Source organism: Lonchura striata, chromosome 2 (genome assembly GCF_046129695.1).
Source record: "Lonchura striata isolate bLonStr1 chromosome 2, bLonStr1.mat, whole genome shotgun sequence".
Classification (NCBI taxonomy): domain Eukaryota; kingdom Metazoa; phylum Chordata; class Aves; order Passeriformes; family Estrildidae; genus Lonchura; species Lonchura striata.
Genome location: NC_134604.1, coordinates 61401953 through 61417770, shown reverse-complemented (window position 1 = coordinate 61417770; position 15818 = coordinate 61401953).

The window sequence follows — 15818 nt, the reverse complement described above, 5'->3', positions numbered from 1 at the left end:
CATTTAAAGAGGAAAGGAACTTATTAAAATGGAGGTTTACACTTTGACAAGTCAGACAACATCCTCAGCCACCACTTGCATTTCTCAATTTATTTTATTTTTTTTTAAAGGCAAATGCTTCTCCAAAGGGACATCAATATTTAGATTATTACACTGCAGAAAGAAGATGAGTGTTTCCTACCAGCTATGCCTTCTTTCCTTTCGGTCATCTCCACATATGACTATTCTAGACATCGTATTCCTTCAGAGACACCTCTATTAACAGTAAAAGGGATACTAGAAATCCAGATAAGGAATTCTAATTCTCCCTGTGGGGCCAGGTACATTATTTTTAAGCCTTGAGCATACGGAAGGTATTATATTTAGAAGATCTGAGCGTTGCTTGTTGAGTTTGTCCTTGTAACTCTCCATAGGACAGGGAAATACAATTCTTACTTTGCAAGCTGGGTGGGTTTTTATTTTTCCTAATTACACCATGGTCAACTCAGAAAAGCATTTCTCTGTCATTTATCTATGGATGTTCCTCTTCAGGCCATCTGAATTTTGTCTGAACTTTTTCCCCCTGAAACCCAATATTGATAAGGCTGACATTATGAGGTAGGTTCACATCCTTGTGACCAAAACAGAACTCCCCACACATTTTGGCTAGATAAACAGTCTAACTTTGGAGGGAGCAACATTTCCTGCAAACACCCCACTTTTATATGTGAATGGCAGCTTTAGCTGAGAACTGACAATGCCAACAAGCTGTGCCAGGTGAGGCGAGGTAAGAGAGACAAGTGACCTCATTTCTTTCCCACCTGCCACTAGTATCAGCACAATGGCTCGTTACTTCTCTGCTTATCTATGGGCTTTTGTATATTCACCGTTCCCCGGTCGGACAGTATTAGTCCTGAATCTCTATTTGTACCTCCTTTTCTGAAGTGGACAAAGACTATTAGCTGGCCTAAGAAGCACGGGCATTATGAGTCGCCCTTTTCTTCTCCAGCCCCGCACTATGGGGAGTGGCGTGCGGGGCGTGAGGGAGAGGGAGCATCGGGAAAGCAGGAATGGCTGGGATGCGGAATGCCGGGAATGCCGGGAATGCAGGACCGCCGGGAATGCAGGAGCGCCGGGAATGCAGGAGCGCTGGCAGCGGGGCTCTGCGCGGGAGGCGCTCCGCTCCGCGGCGCTGCGGGCGGGCTCTGCCGCCCCCTGCCGGGCGCTGCCCGCCACGGCCGCCTCCCGCCCGGGCCTGTGGCGCCGTCCCCTCAGCACCCGCTCCTGCCGCAGCCTCCGGCCTTCCCCGCCCGGCGCCCAGTGGGGAGACTGTGCAAACCTGGAACCGTTTATGTTGGAAAAGACATCCAAGATCATCCAACTATTAACCTGTCGCTGCCAAGGCCATCGCTTAAACCATGTCCCTCAGTGCCACATCTACACTTCTAAACATCTCCAGGGATGCGGAGTTAACCACTTCCCTGGGCAGCCTGTTCTAATGCACGGCCATCCTTTCCATACACAAGTTTTTCAGCATACCCAGTCTAAACCTCCCTGGTGGGACTCGTGGCCCTCTTGTCCTATCACTTCTTGCTTGAGAGGAGAGACTGACCCCCATCCGGCTCCCCCTCCTTTCAAGCAATTGTAGAGAGCTATATGGTCTCCTGGATCCTCTTTCTCTCCAGGCTAAACAGCCCCAGCTCCTTCAGCCACTTCTCATTGGACCTGTGCTCCAGAATCTTCCCCAGCTCCATTGCCCTTCTCTGGACATGCTCCAGCCCCTCAATGTCTTCCTTGTAGTGAGGGACCAAGAACTGGACACAGGGTCTGAGGTGTGGCCTCACCACTGCTGAGTACAGGGACAAACCTTGACCCAAATAACTCATTTCAACCATACAGAGTGATGGCATAAGCACCTGAGAGCAGTACTAGGCAGGTTTTTTAAATGGCACAGGTCATTGCACAGCCTCTGATTCTTCTTTAACCAAATGTGGCCTAAACCTAAGGCAGAACTGCATTTCTCCAGCATCCCACTCAACATGAGTTCATCTGAGTACTCACCAGCCACAGGTGGCTACATCATACCAACACAAGTACCATCAGGATCTTAGTTCCCATAGGCACTCCAGGGGAAATGAATACCCAATGTCCATTTTTGAAAAAGCAGAGCCCAGTATTTTTTGTCAAAACAAAAGTTGTCTTCCTAAAATGGAAGGTGAATTGTAGTACAGCTTGTACTTGTGTGTCCCTTCCAACCCAGAATATTCTGTGAATCTGTGAACCTGTCAAAAACTACAGTGAAGTACCAGAGAGTCATATTTGCAGAATGTGTCTGCTGCTGGAATTAAAAGTATTTGCTACTATTTAATGACCTATAAACAAGCATGACTGTGTGAGGATTCCTCCACAGACTTTTCCCTTTCCTCAATCTCAACACTCCAATTTTGGGTAGTCTGTGTACAGGCATGACATGGGGCCAGATCCCACAGCCATGCACTCTCAACCACACACCAGCCAAAGCAAATTGACACAATGTGAAATAAAAAGCAACTTTTCTATGATGGCTTAAATCTATCTCATCTGAGGCTACCATAGTCACCTCCCTCTTTTCCTTCCCTCCCCTCTCAGAATCTGACATCTGCCCTCCAGCTGAATTTAAGGAGTCTGATTTCAGTTTTGTTTAGAGAGAACCGTGGAATAGCTTTTGGGCAGCCTGTTATACTATATATATATATATATATATATATATATATATATATATATATATACACACCTATTATACTATACTATATATATACACTGCATATATACCTATTATACTATATGTATATATACCTATTTATTCCTCATCCCCTGCCATTCAACAACAGACTGAAATTATTCCAAACAGCCTATTAAACTGGGAAACTACAAAAGCAGAAGCATTCTATGACATACAAAAATTGTACTTTTAGCATTAATTACCTTTTTTTCTTCTAGAAGCCAGAAAATTCATTTCTTGCTAATTAGATTGCACTGGGAGCTACCCAGCAGCCTGTTAAAAGCAAATGTGATCCCCTCCTCAAGACATAAAAACCTTAAAGAAAACCTTGGTGATGTTTTGATAATGCTCTTGTGCAAGTCGTTTTTATGTTTGGAGTTTTTCTCTTATAGAGACTGTCTAATTATCTCAGACTAATACTATGAACATCAAACATTCTGCAGCTACAACCAGCTTGTTTGCAACTACAGGTAAATCCTTGTACAAAGCTCCCTTTTATGAGTTTTCTGATTAGGTTAGTACTTCTCGTAAATAAAATCAGTAACACTGGCACACTTTCTGCCCTCAGGATCCAGGTGCATTTTTCTGTACAGATCTATTAGATCACCTAAGTCAATTGACCCGTACAAATTGGGTTTGTCAAAAACAGAACAGAAAGCCTTTTGGAGAGTTCATTACCTTTATTTTCTGGGAAGTTGGTAATTGGAAATTCTATTAGAAATAGGTAACTAGTTCAGCTTCATCTCCAAAGATTAATTCCTCCTTTCATTGCTATAAATGCCTAAAATGCCTTAATTATCAACCCCTTAAATCTAGCACATCCTTTCTCAGCTATTAACACGTATCTCACTGCTGCTAAGCAATGCTGAGAATGGATAAAGGGACTCTGCATTCATTTACCTCCATGGGAAGAAGCCCATGTTTCTGCCAGTGCCTCTAATTATTACTAATTATTCCAGGTGATTTGCTTCCTTCAGGATCTCAGCTGACAATGTGAACCATTCGGTACTGCAGCATGGATTTTGTTCCCATGGAGCCTGTGAGCCTTTCTGTGTTTGGCCATCAGCTGACAGGGAGACACTGGCAGGTCTTGAGGTGGCCTGAGGTGCCTGTCACAGAGCCATATAAGCAGCGGTTTTCCACAGGTTATGAGGTAGGAATATGAGGTGACATTTTCACAGTCAAGGCAGCCATTAAGTTGGTCTCTTTTATCTCAATATATGCAAGATTTACTTATTGAAAACTTGGTCTGTTGTGGCTGCCTTGCCACTGCAGAAGTACCAAAATAACAGGAAGCCCTGGCCAAGAGTGGGGTCACCAAACCACCTCACAATGCCAGCCTCAGCAGCGCCCCACAGAACATTATTTCATTCAGCACAGCCAGATTTCTAATCCAGGGCTTAAATGCCATGAAAGCAGAGTGATCTGACTCTTCTGTACGCTCCCACATGCCATTAGCTTTTACAGAAAGGAATCAAAATATCAAGGAAAGAAAGAAAACAAAAAAATCATTTAAATAGAGAATAGAAAGTGAATAGGAAAAGAAAATAGCCAAAAAAGCATGCAACAAACACTGTATGCCTGAAGAACAAGAACAAACACATTTACTTGTGGCATTTAATTAGAAAAATAAAAACTTCCATTGATTTCATTGAGAACAGAATCATACCTTGGTTTGAAACCTGTGAGTTTGCAAAAGAGATACCTATATTTTCCATTTGAAATAACCCTTCCATACTGAAAATTCACTACCACTCATCTGCCAGGGATCATCGGGCTTCAAGGATTTCAATGGTCATAACAAAACTCAGTAACTTCTCTCTTTACAGCTAAGTCAAGTCTTTAGTCTCATTTATGATATTAAGATCTCAGAGTAGCTCACTGATTTTCTTTGAGTAGTCGATGGACTATTTTAGCCTTGAAAGATAACTAAGAAAAGCAAGGATACAGACAACAGGCTTCCATTCACCATAGAAATTTACTCCTTTGAAAAAAGTGTAGGATGCCTGCATATCAGAACAGTTCAAAAGCACTGCAGACATAATCAGGAGAAAAACCCCAAAACCCAGAATTGGAACAAGACAGAGAGGGAAAGATGTAATGTGGAGAGAGATATCTGTCCTAATAGGTCAGCATTATAAAGAAGAGAGATCAGAAGGATATAACCAGACATGTTCTACCACTGGATTTCAAAAAATTCATTGCTAAGGTTTGAGCCTTCACTGCCAGATTAATATCCCCTCAGGTAACTGAGGATGTCTGCTGTCTCTTTCTTCCCTGTTCAGTCATTAATACAGCAGAGGTCAGGGCTTCACTGACACAGGATTTCTTGGCAAGAGCAGTTTATACTGTGGTATGTTCAAAGCAAGGTCTGCCTCCCAATATCCCCTCCTTTGTGTGAATGCCCTGACAGCAAAGCTACACACTCAAATTAGTGGGTTTTGGGGTTTCCAATAAATTATTGTTTCACATTACATCTATATTCAGAAGGAGTGACCACATGCAGGTCACAGCAACCTAAACTTTAATGCTGAAGACACTAAGCACAAAGTGTGTGAGACCTCACACAAGGAGGAAGCAACTGCACCCACCAAACTTGCAGTCTTCTCACTCAGAGCCTCAGTCAGCCCCTTTCTGGCAGCCTACCTCTCTGCTTCGCTGAAATGGAAAGTTAGTTTTCTTCAAATCCCAAAAGGAAACACACACACACACAAACACCCCAAAAAACCAAAAAGCAACCAACAACAACAAAAAAAAAAACAAAACCAAAAACAAAAAAACCCCAAAAAACCAAACAAAACCAAAAAGAAACCCCTGAATTATTAATATTTATTAATTGGGGAAAAAAGATATGCGTTTTCAGCTGTTCAGATGGGCAGTGAAATTAAAATGTTTCATTCAAATTGTCTTACTCAGGTGTCAGTTAGCTGGGAATTTGTTCAAAGGCTTCAGGTACTGACACAAACCCACCGACTTAGAGTTAATGTATTCAGTAAGTTGGTTGCAGTAGATTTCTGAGACTTGATAAAAGACTGCAAATGCAACAGTTTGTCTGTTTTCATATAGCTAATGCCAGTCCTACCAATGGTCCAGAAAAGTTGCCCCTCCCTTCAACATTGCCTCTTCCAAAATGTGAAGTTCTTAGTAGCTACTAACAGATCATTTTATTATTATCATTGTTAGGTGTCAAATATAACCACACCCTGCAGAGATGGTGCTCTATCCTCTCCCATCCTGTTAAATAGCTCCCATTAGCTAGTACAGTAATTTACATTCATTATGAAGTGATTTTCAATAGTCATGTGAAAACTGGTAAACTAGATGGACAACAAAGGCTGGGGCAAGGAGTGACTTCTTGTAAACCTCATAAGGTTAAACAAGGCCAAGTGCAAGGTCCAAGTGCTTGGTCAGGGCAAGCCCTAGTACCAACACAGACTGGGGGATGGATGGATTGAGAGCAGCCCTGAGGAAAAGGTCATGAAATGGCTGGCAGATGAAAAATTTGCCATGACTTGGCAATGTGTACTCACAGCCCAGAAAGCCATCTGTATCCTGGGCTGCAACAAAAGCAGTGTGGTCAGCAGGGCAAGGGAGGGGATTCAGCCCCTCTTCTCCACTCTGGTGAGACATCACCTGGAGTGCTGCATCCAGCTCTGGGGTTCTCAGAACAAGAAAGACATGGACCTGTTAGAGTGAGTCCAGAGGAGGGACACAAAGGCTGGAGAACCTCTCCTATGAAGACAGGCTAAGAGAATTACGAATGTTCAGCCTGGAGAAGAGAAGGTGCAGGGAAGACCTTAGAGCATCTTCCAGCACCTAGAGGGGGCTATAGGAGAGCTGGTGGGGGACTTTTTACAAGAAGATGCAGTGATCAGACAAGGGGGAATGGCTTCAAACTGAAAGAAGGCAGGTTTAGATTAGATATAAAGAAGAAATTCTTTAATTTGAGAGTGTTGAGGCACTGGCACAAATTGCCCAGAAAATATGTGAATACCTCATCTCTGTGTTCGAGACCAGATCGGATGGGGCTCTGAGCAACCTTATCTGATGAAAAATGTCCCTGCTAATATTAAGGGGGTTAGACAAGCTGATCTTTAAAGCTTCTGACCTCAAACATTCTGTCATTCAGTGATTCTATGAAATGCTACCAGTAGCTGAAACTCCAACATAATTCACACATTCTACATGTTAAATGTTCTTAAAACAATGCAACTTGAAGGCCTACTTCAAAAAGCTTTTTTTCCAATGTAGTTTTGTAGTGTTACAACCACTACAGGTCTGCTTTTCTCAGTGAGCCTGTACATGTGTCAAGCTGGTGTAACTAAGGAGAGACACAGACTGCAAGACACAAGACACATATTTTGGATAAGTATGTACTCCTTAACTTTTTCTTTTTTTTCCTTTTTGCACACATTGCCCAGCCCACATAACATGAAATTCATCCCAAGTCTGACTGGTGGGTGATGCTGTGAAATGCAAAGATTATTCGGTTTAGCTTTCAGCCATTTGCATAGATATTATTAATGAGAGTTTGGATTCATGTAAGTTCTGTTTTCAGCAGACTCCAGACCCAGGATAAATTCTGTACTTTGTGCACACAGGGAAGCTCAGTTACAAGTCTCTACTTGAAAACGACTTCAAACTCAAACTCATCTGACAACCTGGGCACACCCGGTATTTTATTCTTCTAAATTCTGCCATACACCGCCCACTGTGGATTTACAAATTGGTGTCTAATTGATAAATAACTAAGCAGACACCTAGATTCTCTTTTCTGTGTTGTGAAAGAAGAAGCTGCCTCTCTCATAACCAGTTTCCCTACATCTTAAAGGCACTGTAGATTTTATCTGGACTAAAGGATTTTGCCAGCTGAAGTCCTGCTAGCACAGGTTTCTGCTGGTGGTTTTGAAAAGTTGCCCAGTAAAGTGCTTCAAAGCAGTCCTGGAGAATGGTGGGAGACATTACAGTGATGTCTAACAATTCTCATACCATTTAACACACTGTATGAAAATACACACTAGGGCAGGCTAGACTGAAGCCTTACTTCTTAAGTTCTTCAATTGAGTTTGTTCTAGGTCAGGTAGTTAAACAGTTGTGCAATGTTTAGGTTTGGAAATAGGTAGTGTGTGCTAAGATTTCATTTAACTGGTATAAGCTGCACACACAGTAGGAAGTTTTTGTAGTAACATTTGAGCAAAATTGGTCAGCTACAAACCTGACCTGGAAACCATCTGGTTTTAATATCTTGGAGAAGTAATGTAGCCTCATGCAGTGATATTAGAAACAGCTGATATTGTCATTTATGCAGTAAAAGTAAAAATAATTTGATGTGGCACTATGTACAGTAGAACATTATATATACTCTCTCAATAATATTTAATTAAAATTTTGACATTCTTTATCATTCTTTTTCCTTCAAAAAAAACCCAACTAATTTGTTAGCAAAAGTGCCATGATTTCATGGAAATATTTTAGCTTCAACAGAGGACTCTTCTGAGAGAAAATAATACATATGGAAAATCACTCTGACCTGCACAAATTAGCAAAAAAATTATATCTATATTTAAGGGCAGATGATATACATATTTAAGGAAGGAAAGCAGGAGCCTACTGCTGGTAAATATTTAGTCACATTTAGCTTTGAATTTAAAAGAAAGTATTAGTGATACACAAACAAAGAGTGATGTAGTTTTTACAGGGGATGTGACAATTTTGAGTTACAGCTCAGCTTTCCAATGGATCTAATGGGGTTAAACATGAGTAAACACTAAGGTGACAGTTATAAACTATGTATTGGAAGAAGCAGTTAAGCAACAAGAGCTCAGGCACTGCAACACAAGTGTGGCTGCTGCAAAGGCTGTTTGCTATATGCCACTACATCTTTTCATTTCCAAAGCACACGAAAAAGGCTTGCACCATGCTTGCAATGCCCTGCCAAGATTGACTTCAGTATCTGAGCCCTGAGAAGACAGTCACACGAAGTTCTGCAAAATCTCAGCTCCTACTAAGAGCAGCAGGACTAAGAAGCTCAAGAGAAGTGCAGAGCCAGATCACTCCAGCATCCCTTCCAAATCTTGGGCAGTTGAAAAATACCCTGCAGTTCATCCTGCAGGCATGGCTGGAGCTTCAATAACAGGTACACAGCACCTCAGAGATATTCCTGGCAAGATCTAATTCACTGAAGTGAATTTATGTCCTTGGAGGACATGGTTACCCAGGCATTGTTTTGAAGGGCAATAGTGCCCCATGGATTTCCCATTCCCCTTGCAAATTCTCAGGCCTGTGTTACCCCTTTACTGAGCCAAATCAGGCGTGTGTGTATGCAGCTGCAAGGTAAACTGATCTGGCTGGAAAGCAACCTAGGTTTTTTTCTGAATCATCTCAAGCTGTCCCTGTTCCACCACTTGTTCACACCCTCACTGCAAGGGTGGTTCAGGGAGGCAATGGGAACAAGAAACCATGAGTAGAGCAGTAGGAACCAAGCCCATTAAACATCTTAGGCAGCACTGTTACCAAATATGAAACCAGGGTCTGCCACTGTATGTGTTGCAAAGAAATAAAGGGAGCCACGATAGTGTGCAGACAAGCGTTAGATTACAAACTAGCTCTTGTACTGGCTTGCCCTTGTGCAGGAGACTTTAGGCCAAACCCCAAATCCCTCATAACTGTTACACAAGTCCTTGGTCCACACAAAGAAAAATGGTAGGAAATCAGAGCTGTAACTAAACTCAGTGAAGTTAGGTCACCATGTAAGAGATTTCAGGAAGGGAAATTCTCATGATATATCTTGGTAAAGGAGAAGCTGCATAAATTATGTACCTCACCTGCAGCTTGCAATTAGTTTCATCTGTGCATGACAAGCCAGGCCAGCCTGACTTCTAGTTTTGCAATTAGTAAAATGTTTTAAGCAGAGTATGCATTCTTTGAAGTCTGGAGTTGGGACCCTTATTTAGGTGCCTACAGGGCAGGTTTCTGACCTCTTCTGGCTGTTTCCTCTTAGGAGGAACTGAATCACATCCTAAATGTGCACAAGTGCCAGCCTGGCTGAGGACAACTGGCTCAGAGGTGGGAATTGAGGTGTTGGGTAAAACGTGGCTTCTCACCTGGGAGATGCAGGCAATGTGCAGGCCCCACCTCAGTGCCATGGGGTGGGTAACAGCTGCTGATGTGACCACATGCAACTGAGAAAAGTGTGAATGAACAGTATCCCCAAATACACCTGCAAAGGCTTTTGCCCCAGAGCAGGTCATGCTAAAGAGGGAAATAACAATAATGAAGTTTGCTTAGGAGATGGCCATCAACTGGATTAAATAGTAACCAGGAAATTACTGAGACTTCTCAAGTAAAAGAAAAAAAAGTCAGCTTCAAAAGAAGTCTAAACAAAGCATAAAACTTCACAATGAGGGAAGAGAAACCTGGCCTGACAACGCAAGGCATCGTGCCATGGGGTATGTGAGTTATGTGTGCCTGTAGCTCTTTGCACCGGGGTGGGGGGCGGGGGTTGAAATTTTGGGGAGTTCGCATAGAAGGGTGTTCAAGCATTTGTCAGTGTTTGTTAACATTATGATTTATCTGTTGTAATGCTGACATGGATTCCATATGGGTAGCACACTGACCACCATGTGATTATGTGACATTAATAAATTAGTGACCAATTATTAATGAATCCCTGTGATTAAAACCACATGGGGGGAACTACCAAATTCTACCCTTGTCCCAGTGGGAAAAATACAAACTGGAGTGGAAGTAAGGCTGAAAAACTTTAATGCCAGTGTATTCATACAGTTTATCTCTTGGACAATCCTTTTGGAATTCTGAAATCCTTGACAATTCAGAATTTTTTTCTACTCTTTATCCATTAGCATTGCATAGTTATTCATGGCAGACAGGCACATATCCATTATCCTAGATCATATAAAAGTGTCTATGTAGTAGGAATTTAGTTCTGTAACAATACTTTTCTACTGCACACCACTCCCCCATATTTGAAAAATAAATTTTAGGCCTGCTTGAATGTTCTGATGTATTTTCACATGTAGGAAAGTATCAGTGTAAGATGTGAACTTCACTAAATGTGTTTATTTTGTCTCAAATAAAAACCTAATTTTCTCCATCATTACTAAATTTGGTGATGGTCAGAAGATGGTTTTCCTATGCCTAATTAGAACTACAAATTTTAAGCATTTCACTGATTTTTTTTTAAACAAACATTTACCAAGAAGTATCAGGGAACTTCAGTGTGTGAATATGACCATGTGTTTACAACAGAAAACCTTTCACAAACACAAAGTAATTTAAAACGAGAACTTTTGGTTCAGACTGTTTTTTTTTTTTTTTTTTCACTCATTGATACCAGATTGGTGCTACAGCATCACCAAAGAGTATAAACTTCATCCATATGAAGTGCCAGCCCACAATACCACTTCTGTCATGTTAAAGCACAGGACATAGTGTTTACACCCATGCTATGTCCCTGGGTTCTGGCAGATGATACCTGATCCACTGTAAAATATGCTTGGACAAAATTATCTCTGCAAAATATGTATTACACTTCAGCTGGCATTATGAGTTTGTATGACTGTATGTCAAGTAACTGCAGTGGTTTTGATCCCTTTTGCCTTAGGACCCAGCCTTTCATCACGTGGAACTATGGCCTTGGATGGTTCCATTGTTCAGGTTCCATGAACTGGGCCTCCACCCTCAATAAAATGAAGGGCTTTTTGTGTTCATGAAAGCCAGCCTGTTCTTAGCCACTGCCTCATCTGGTCTAAAAAGATATTATTTCTCACTGTAGACATTGCTTCTCACTTGTAGCCACTTGATAGTTCAAAAGTTTCCCACCCTGAAAGAGCATCATGACATTTCCGTATTCACTCTATCACCAGAACAGTATGTGAGCAGAAAATGTCCATTATATAAATGAGATTCTATCACAAGGAAATTTCTCCAGGAAGGAGCCTTCAACTGGATTGCTCCCAGTATGTTTGTCTGGGTGGAGAGGTATGCCTCCCTATACTCCTCATGATTTCCAGGGGACTCTGTGAGCATGATGCTGTTTCAAAAATGAGACTTCTGGTTTTACTACAATACAAACACCACACCTGTTTGTAAATCAGTCTAATTAAACAAATGCACCACTGTCCTGGGGAGAAAGTTGAACTGCTTTTGGAAGATTTGTTTATTTAAAAAAATTTAGTGTGTTAAATACTGAAAAGCAGAAGTTCATAAAATAACCTTGCACATTGATTGGTTCATGTTACAGTTGAAAGGACATGGGGATATCTAAGCAGCAGAACTCCTGTTTAAAATTGGAAGGCAGAAGTAAGAGACTGAATAGTCATCTGCTTCAAAGATGCTGAACTGCAAATATCTGCATTTCCACCAACAGGGGTGATGAAATATCCCCACTCTAAGTATGTTGCCACTATTTGTGAACACAGAATGCTTGGAGGGAAAAAAGAACATTTTTGTTGAACTGGTACACATTTTGTGTACTTTTCTATGTAGATAATGACCTAGAAGCTTGATGACAGAGGCAAGAGCAAAATATCTTGAAGCAACTGAAAATATTATGCAGTCTGATGTAATTTGTCGTGGTTCTGCTGCTCAATCACTCAGCAGTCATTTTTTTCCATGGTGTTTCCATGAATTTATTTTCACAACAAACAGCAGATGTCACCAGGACTTATCTTAAAAATTGATCTAAGCAGCAGCCCCGCAGGCTAAGGAAATGGCATGAGAAGACCCTACAGCCTGCTCTTCTGCATTACAATATGAAAGTGTTTGAGGGTCTGTCTCTGACAAATGGTACCTCTAACATTTCTCTGGGTAAGACATCCTGTGAAAATACTCAGTTCTTCCAGCACACAGTCTGGCATCTCACCAGAACAGACCAAGCATCATTTCCTCACCGCGCAGCTCTGCACTACAGTGGTTACACAGCTCAGACATCGGAAGTCAAACTTGTGATACTGTGAATGAAACATCTATTACTTATCTGTTGAATGCTAAACATTTGAATCAAAAAGAACCATAGCCATGCTTTTGATCTGTTTAAATGAAAGAGAGACCTCAATGTAAATTTGGTGCATCAACTTCCTGTTTTCATTTGATTCACATAGTTTTCCCAGCAAAGACTGGAAGAAAAGAATCTGTGCTTTTTAGGCATGCCTACTTCAGAGACTTTCAGTCACTAATTCTGCTTGATCTTTCACCTTTCCTCTTTGCAACTATGGTTCTCAGCATTTTATTTTGGGTGTTTTTCTGAATTATTTAATGCAGGTGAAATTACTTGCTACTGAAGTTTTGTGAGGAGAACCAATTCTTTCCTTGTAGTAAACCACTCAGCATCTGTAGTGAGCAAAATGCAAGAGGAAAAACCATCTCTTTACAGGTGACTGGTGTAAAGATACAGATGTAGCTCCTTGATCCATTTTATATGATGAAAAAACTGGTTTAACAAGGATTCAGCCCCATGTTTTGCCCTCATCTGAGTATTCTTCTCATATACATGCTTTCTAATCTCTAACAGTCCTGCAGATCTGTGCTGTACATCGGATTGTCAAATAATTAAATTTAATATTAAGGTATAATAGCTGTTAGTCGTCTTCCTTTTAATGTATAGTCTGAATTACAGTGGTACTGCTAAGTGAAGGAGCAATGCACTGCAGACCAGATATGGGAATACAGAGCTATGAGACAAGACACCTGGCAGCAAGGACAAGAACTACTTAAGCCACTTTTGCTATCCTAGAAAATATCCGATGTCTCTACTGAGGTGAGAAGTATGATCTACCTCAACAGTATCTGTTCTTTCTGTCACACATTTATGCCAAAGAGCCCCATCATCACTGGCAAGCATTGTGTGAGTTTGACTCTCCACCTCAAGTAAACAGCAGAGTAGAGAGATAGCTCTTAAATGTCTCTATTTCCTCTGTCCTTAACCTCTCTGTGATTCACTCTTCTCCATTTTTCTCCAGGATCCATCCTTCCACACACACTTCACTTCAGAAATTGCCATGCAAATTGTGTTCCTACATTAGTGAGGGTTTTTTAAAGTTGTACTCATGAGGAATAGTTGCATCCTCAGCTAAACGATAGGTTCAAAACAGAAGTTACTGAAATAGGAATCTACATATGGTATATTTTTGACTTTAAATATCCTGTATAATCCTTGCCTCAGCAGTTGTACTTTTGTACTCAGCAGAGTTTACTTTTAAAAACATCTAAAAGTGATGTTTTTGCAACTGTTTCTGATGTTCAGTTCATAGCTGTAAGGATTAGCCTTTTCCCAAGATGCCCAGTTTTCCAATATGCCTTGAAATTAACAATACTGGAAAGCCTATACAGACTGATTTTAATGGAAAACTGGAAGGTCTTTCCCTTTATTATTTCCTCAGTCTTTAGAATCAAGCTCTACTCCTCCTGAAAGCAGCTCCACTCTGTCCTTTTCTCTGCTCCATTTTCAATGTTTAAAAGGATGTATAGAAGGACACTTGACTCAGTCTTCTACTGAGAATCATTCAGCTCATTGCAGGGTGTTTAAAAAGGCTTAAACTTATCTAAAATATGAATTGTATCAATTATGGCAGTTGCACAGTGCCAGTAATGCAGAGTCAGAATTTCTGAACAGGAATGACTAAAGTGCCTTCGGTCTCCTTGACCTTCTGATTTGGGTGGCCGAGTCACTCATCAGCCTCTATTCAACTACTAGGATTAAAGGTCATTGCCACAGAAATTATGGTCTTTGGCTGCATAGAATTTATTACATATGTGTAACTAAGTATCTGCCAGAAAAAAATAAATAAAGAAGAAAGCAGGATGTGCATTGCTCTGATGGAGAAGTGCCACAGCACTGTAAGGTCTACCAGCATGCTGAGGCTCTGGGAGCTCACTCAGGAGTAGTGTGGCCACACACCCAGCTGGATGGGAAGCTGAGGACACTGTCTCAAGCTGCCATCCTCAGCCAGGGGACCAACAGCCTCAGACATACTTTGTATTTTGAGTGGATGCCTGTAAATCAGCATGTTTGGAATTCTTTAGAAGGTCAGCTGGCCAACAATTTCCTGGATGTACATTTGGCTTGGAATAGTTCTCCTATCCTTGTAATTATTTTGGTTTTACATGCAATTACTTGTACACTTCCTCCTTTTATATTGCTTACATGTTTAAAGCTATTCCTGGTAGCTCTTTTCTAGAGAATTAGGAATATTGAGTCTTTGCAAAGGTAGAGTTGGGTCATTTTGCAACATTAGCCTTAAAATTAAAAACATAAAACAAACAAAAAAAGCCTTTGGGGCTTCTCTGTAGAAGTCTTCAAAATAACTGCTAACTTCGAGCTATTTTAGGTGTGATTTAAAATCCTTCTCTTCCTGATTACTTTCAGACAGTTTGATCCAAACATTACAGAGTCGGGACTTTCTTGAGTCCCTGTCAGGAACAATGTCTGTAACATAAAATAAATAAACTATATTAGAGACACCTGGTAGATCTACTTTAGTTCCCCCCAGTATCCTTTTGTACCTCAAAGATCTCAGTGGTCTATACCCTGAAGTTTACAGGACATGTACATCCATGGACGTCCCATCTCTCAGTTGGAAACATATAGAAATGGAAAGTAGGAAGGTTCCTCTACAGAAGCCCATTGATGGGCCTTTAATCTGCTGTCTCTTGCAATCTGCTCCCAGCCTCTGGGTTTTGACATTCTGCAATAAGGTTTGGAACACATTTTTGCTGATGTTTTTTGCTTTGGTATATAGACCAGACAAAATAGATTGGGTTTGCCTCTTCCTAAGCCAGCATAGGTGATACTTGTATTGGGGTGAGATGCCAGTTTGGTGCACCCTATCTTGGTTCAGTTTCCACCTAATCAACTTAAAACAGTTGGACATTTTCTTCCCCCTTTTCCTTGTTATTTTACATTTGTACAATTTTCTAATATTTCTATTGGTGATATTTGCAAAAAGTGCTTTTAATCATGTCTTGAGCAAGGGGTCTGATACAATACAAGGGTTCCTGACAAGACACACACACACACACACACACACACACACACACGTACAAGGAGTGCAGCAAGGAG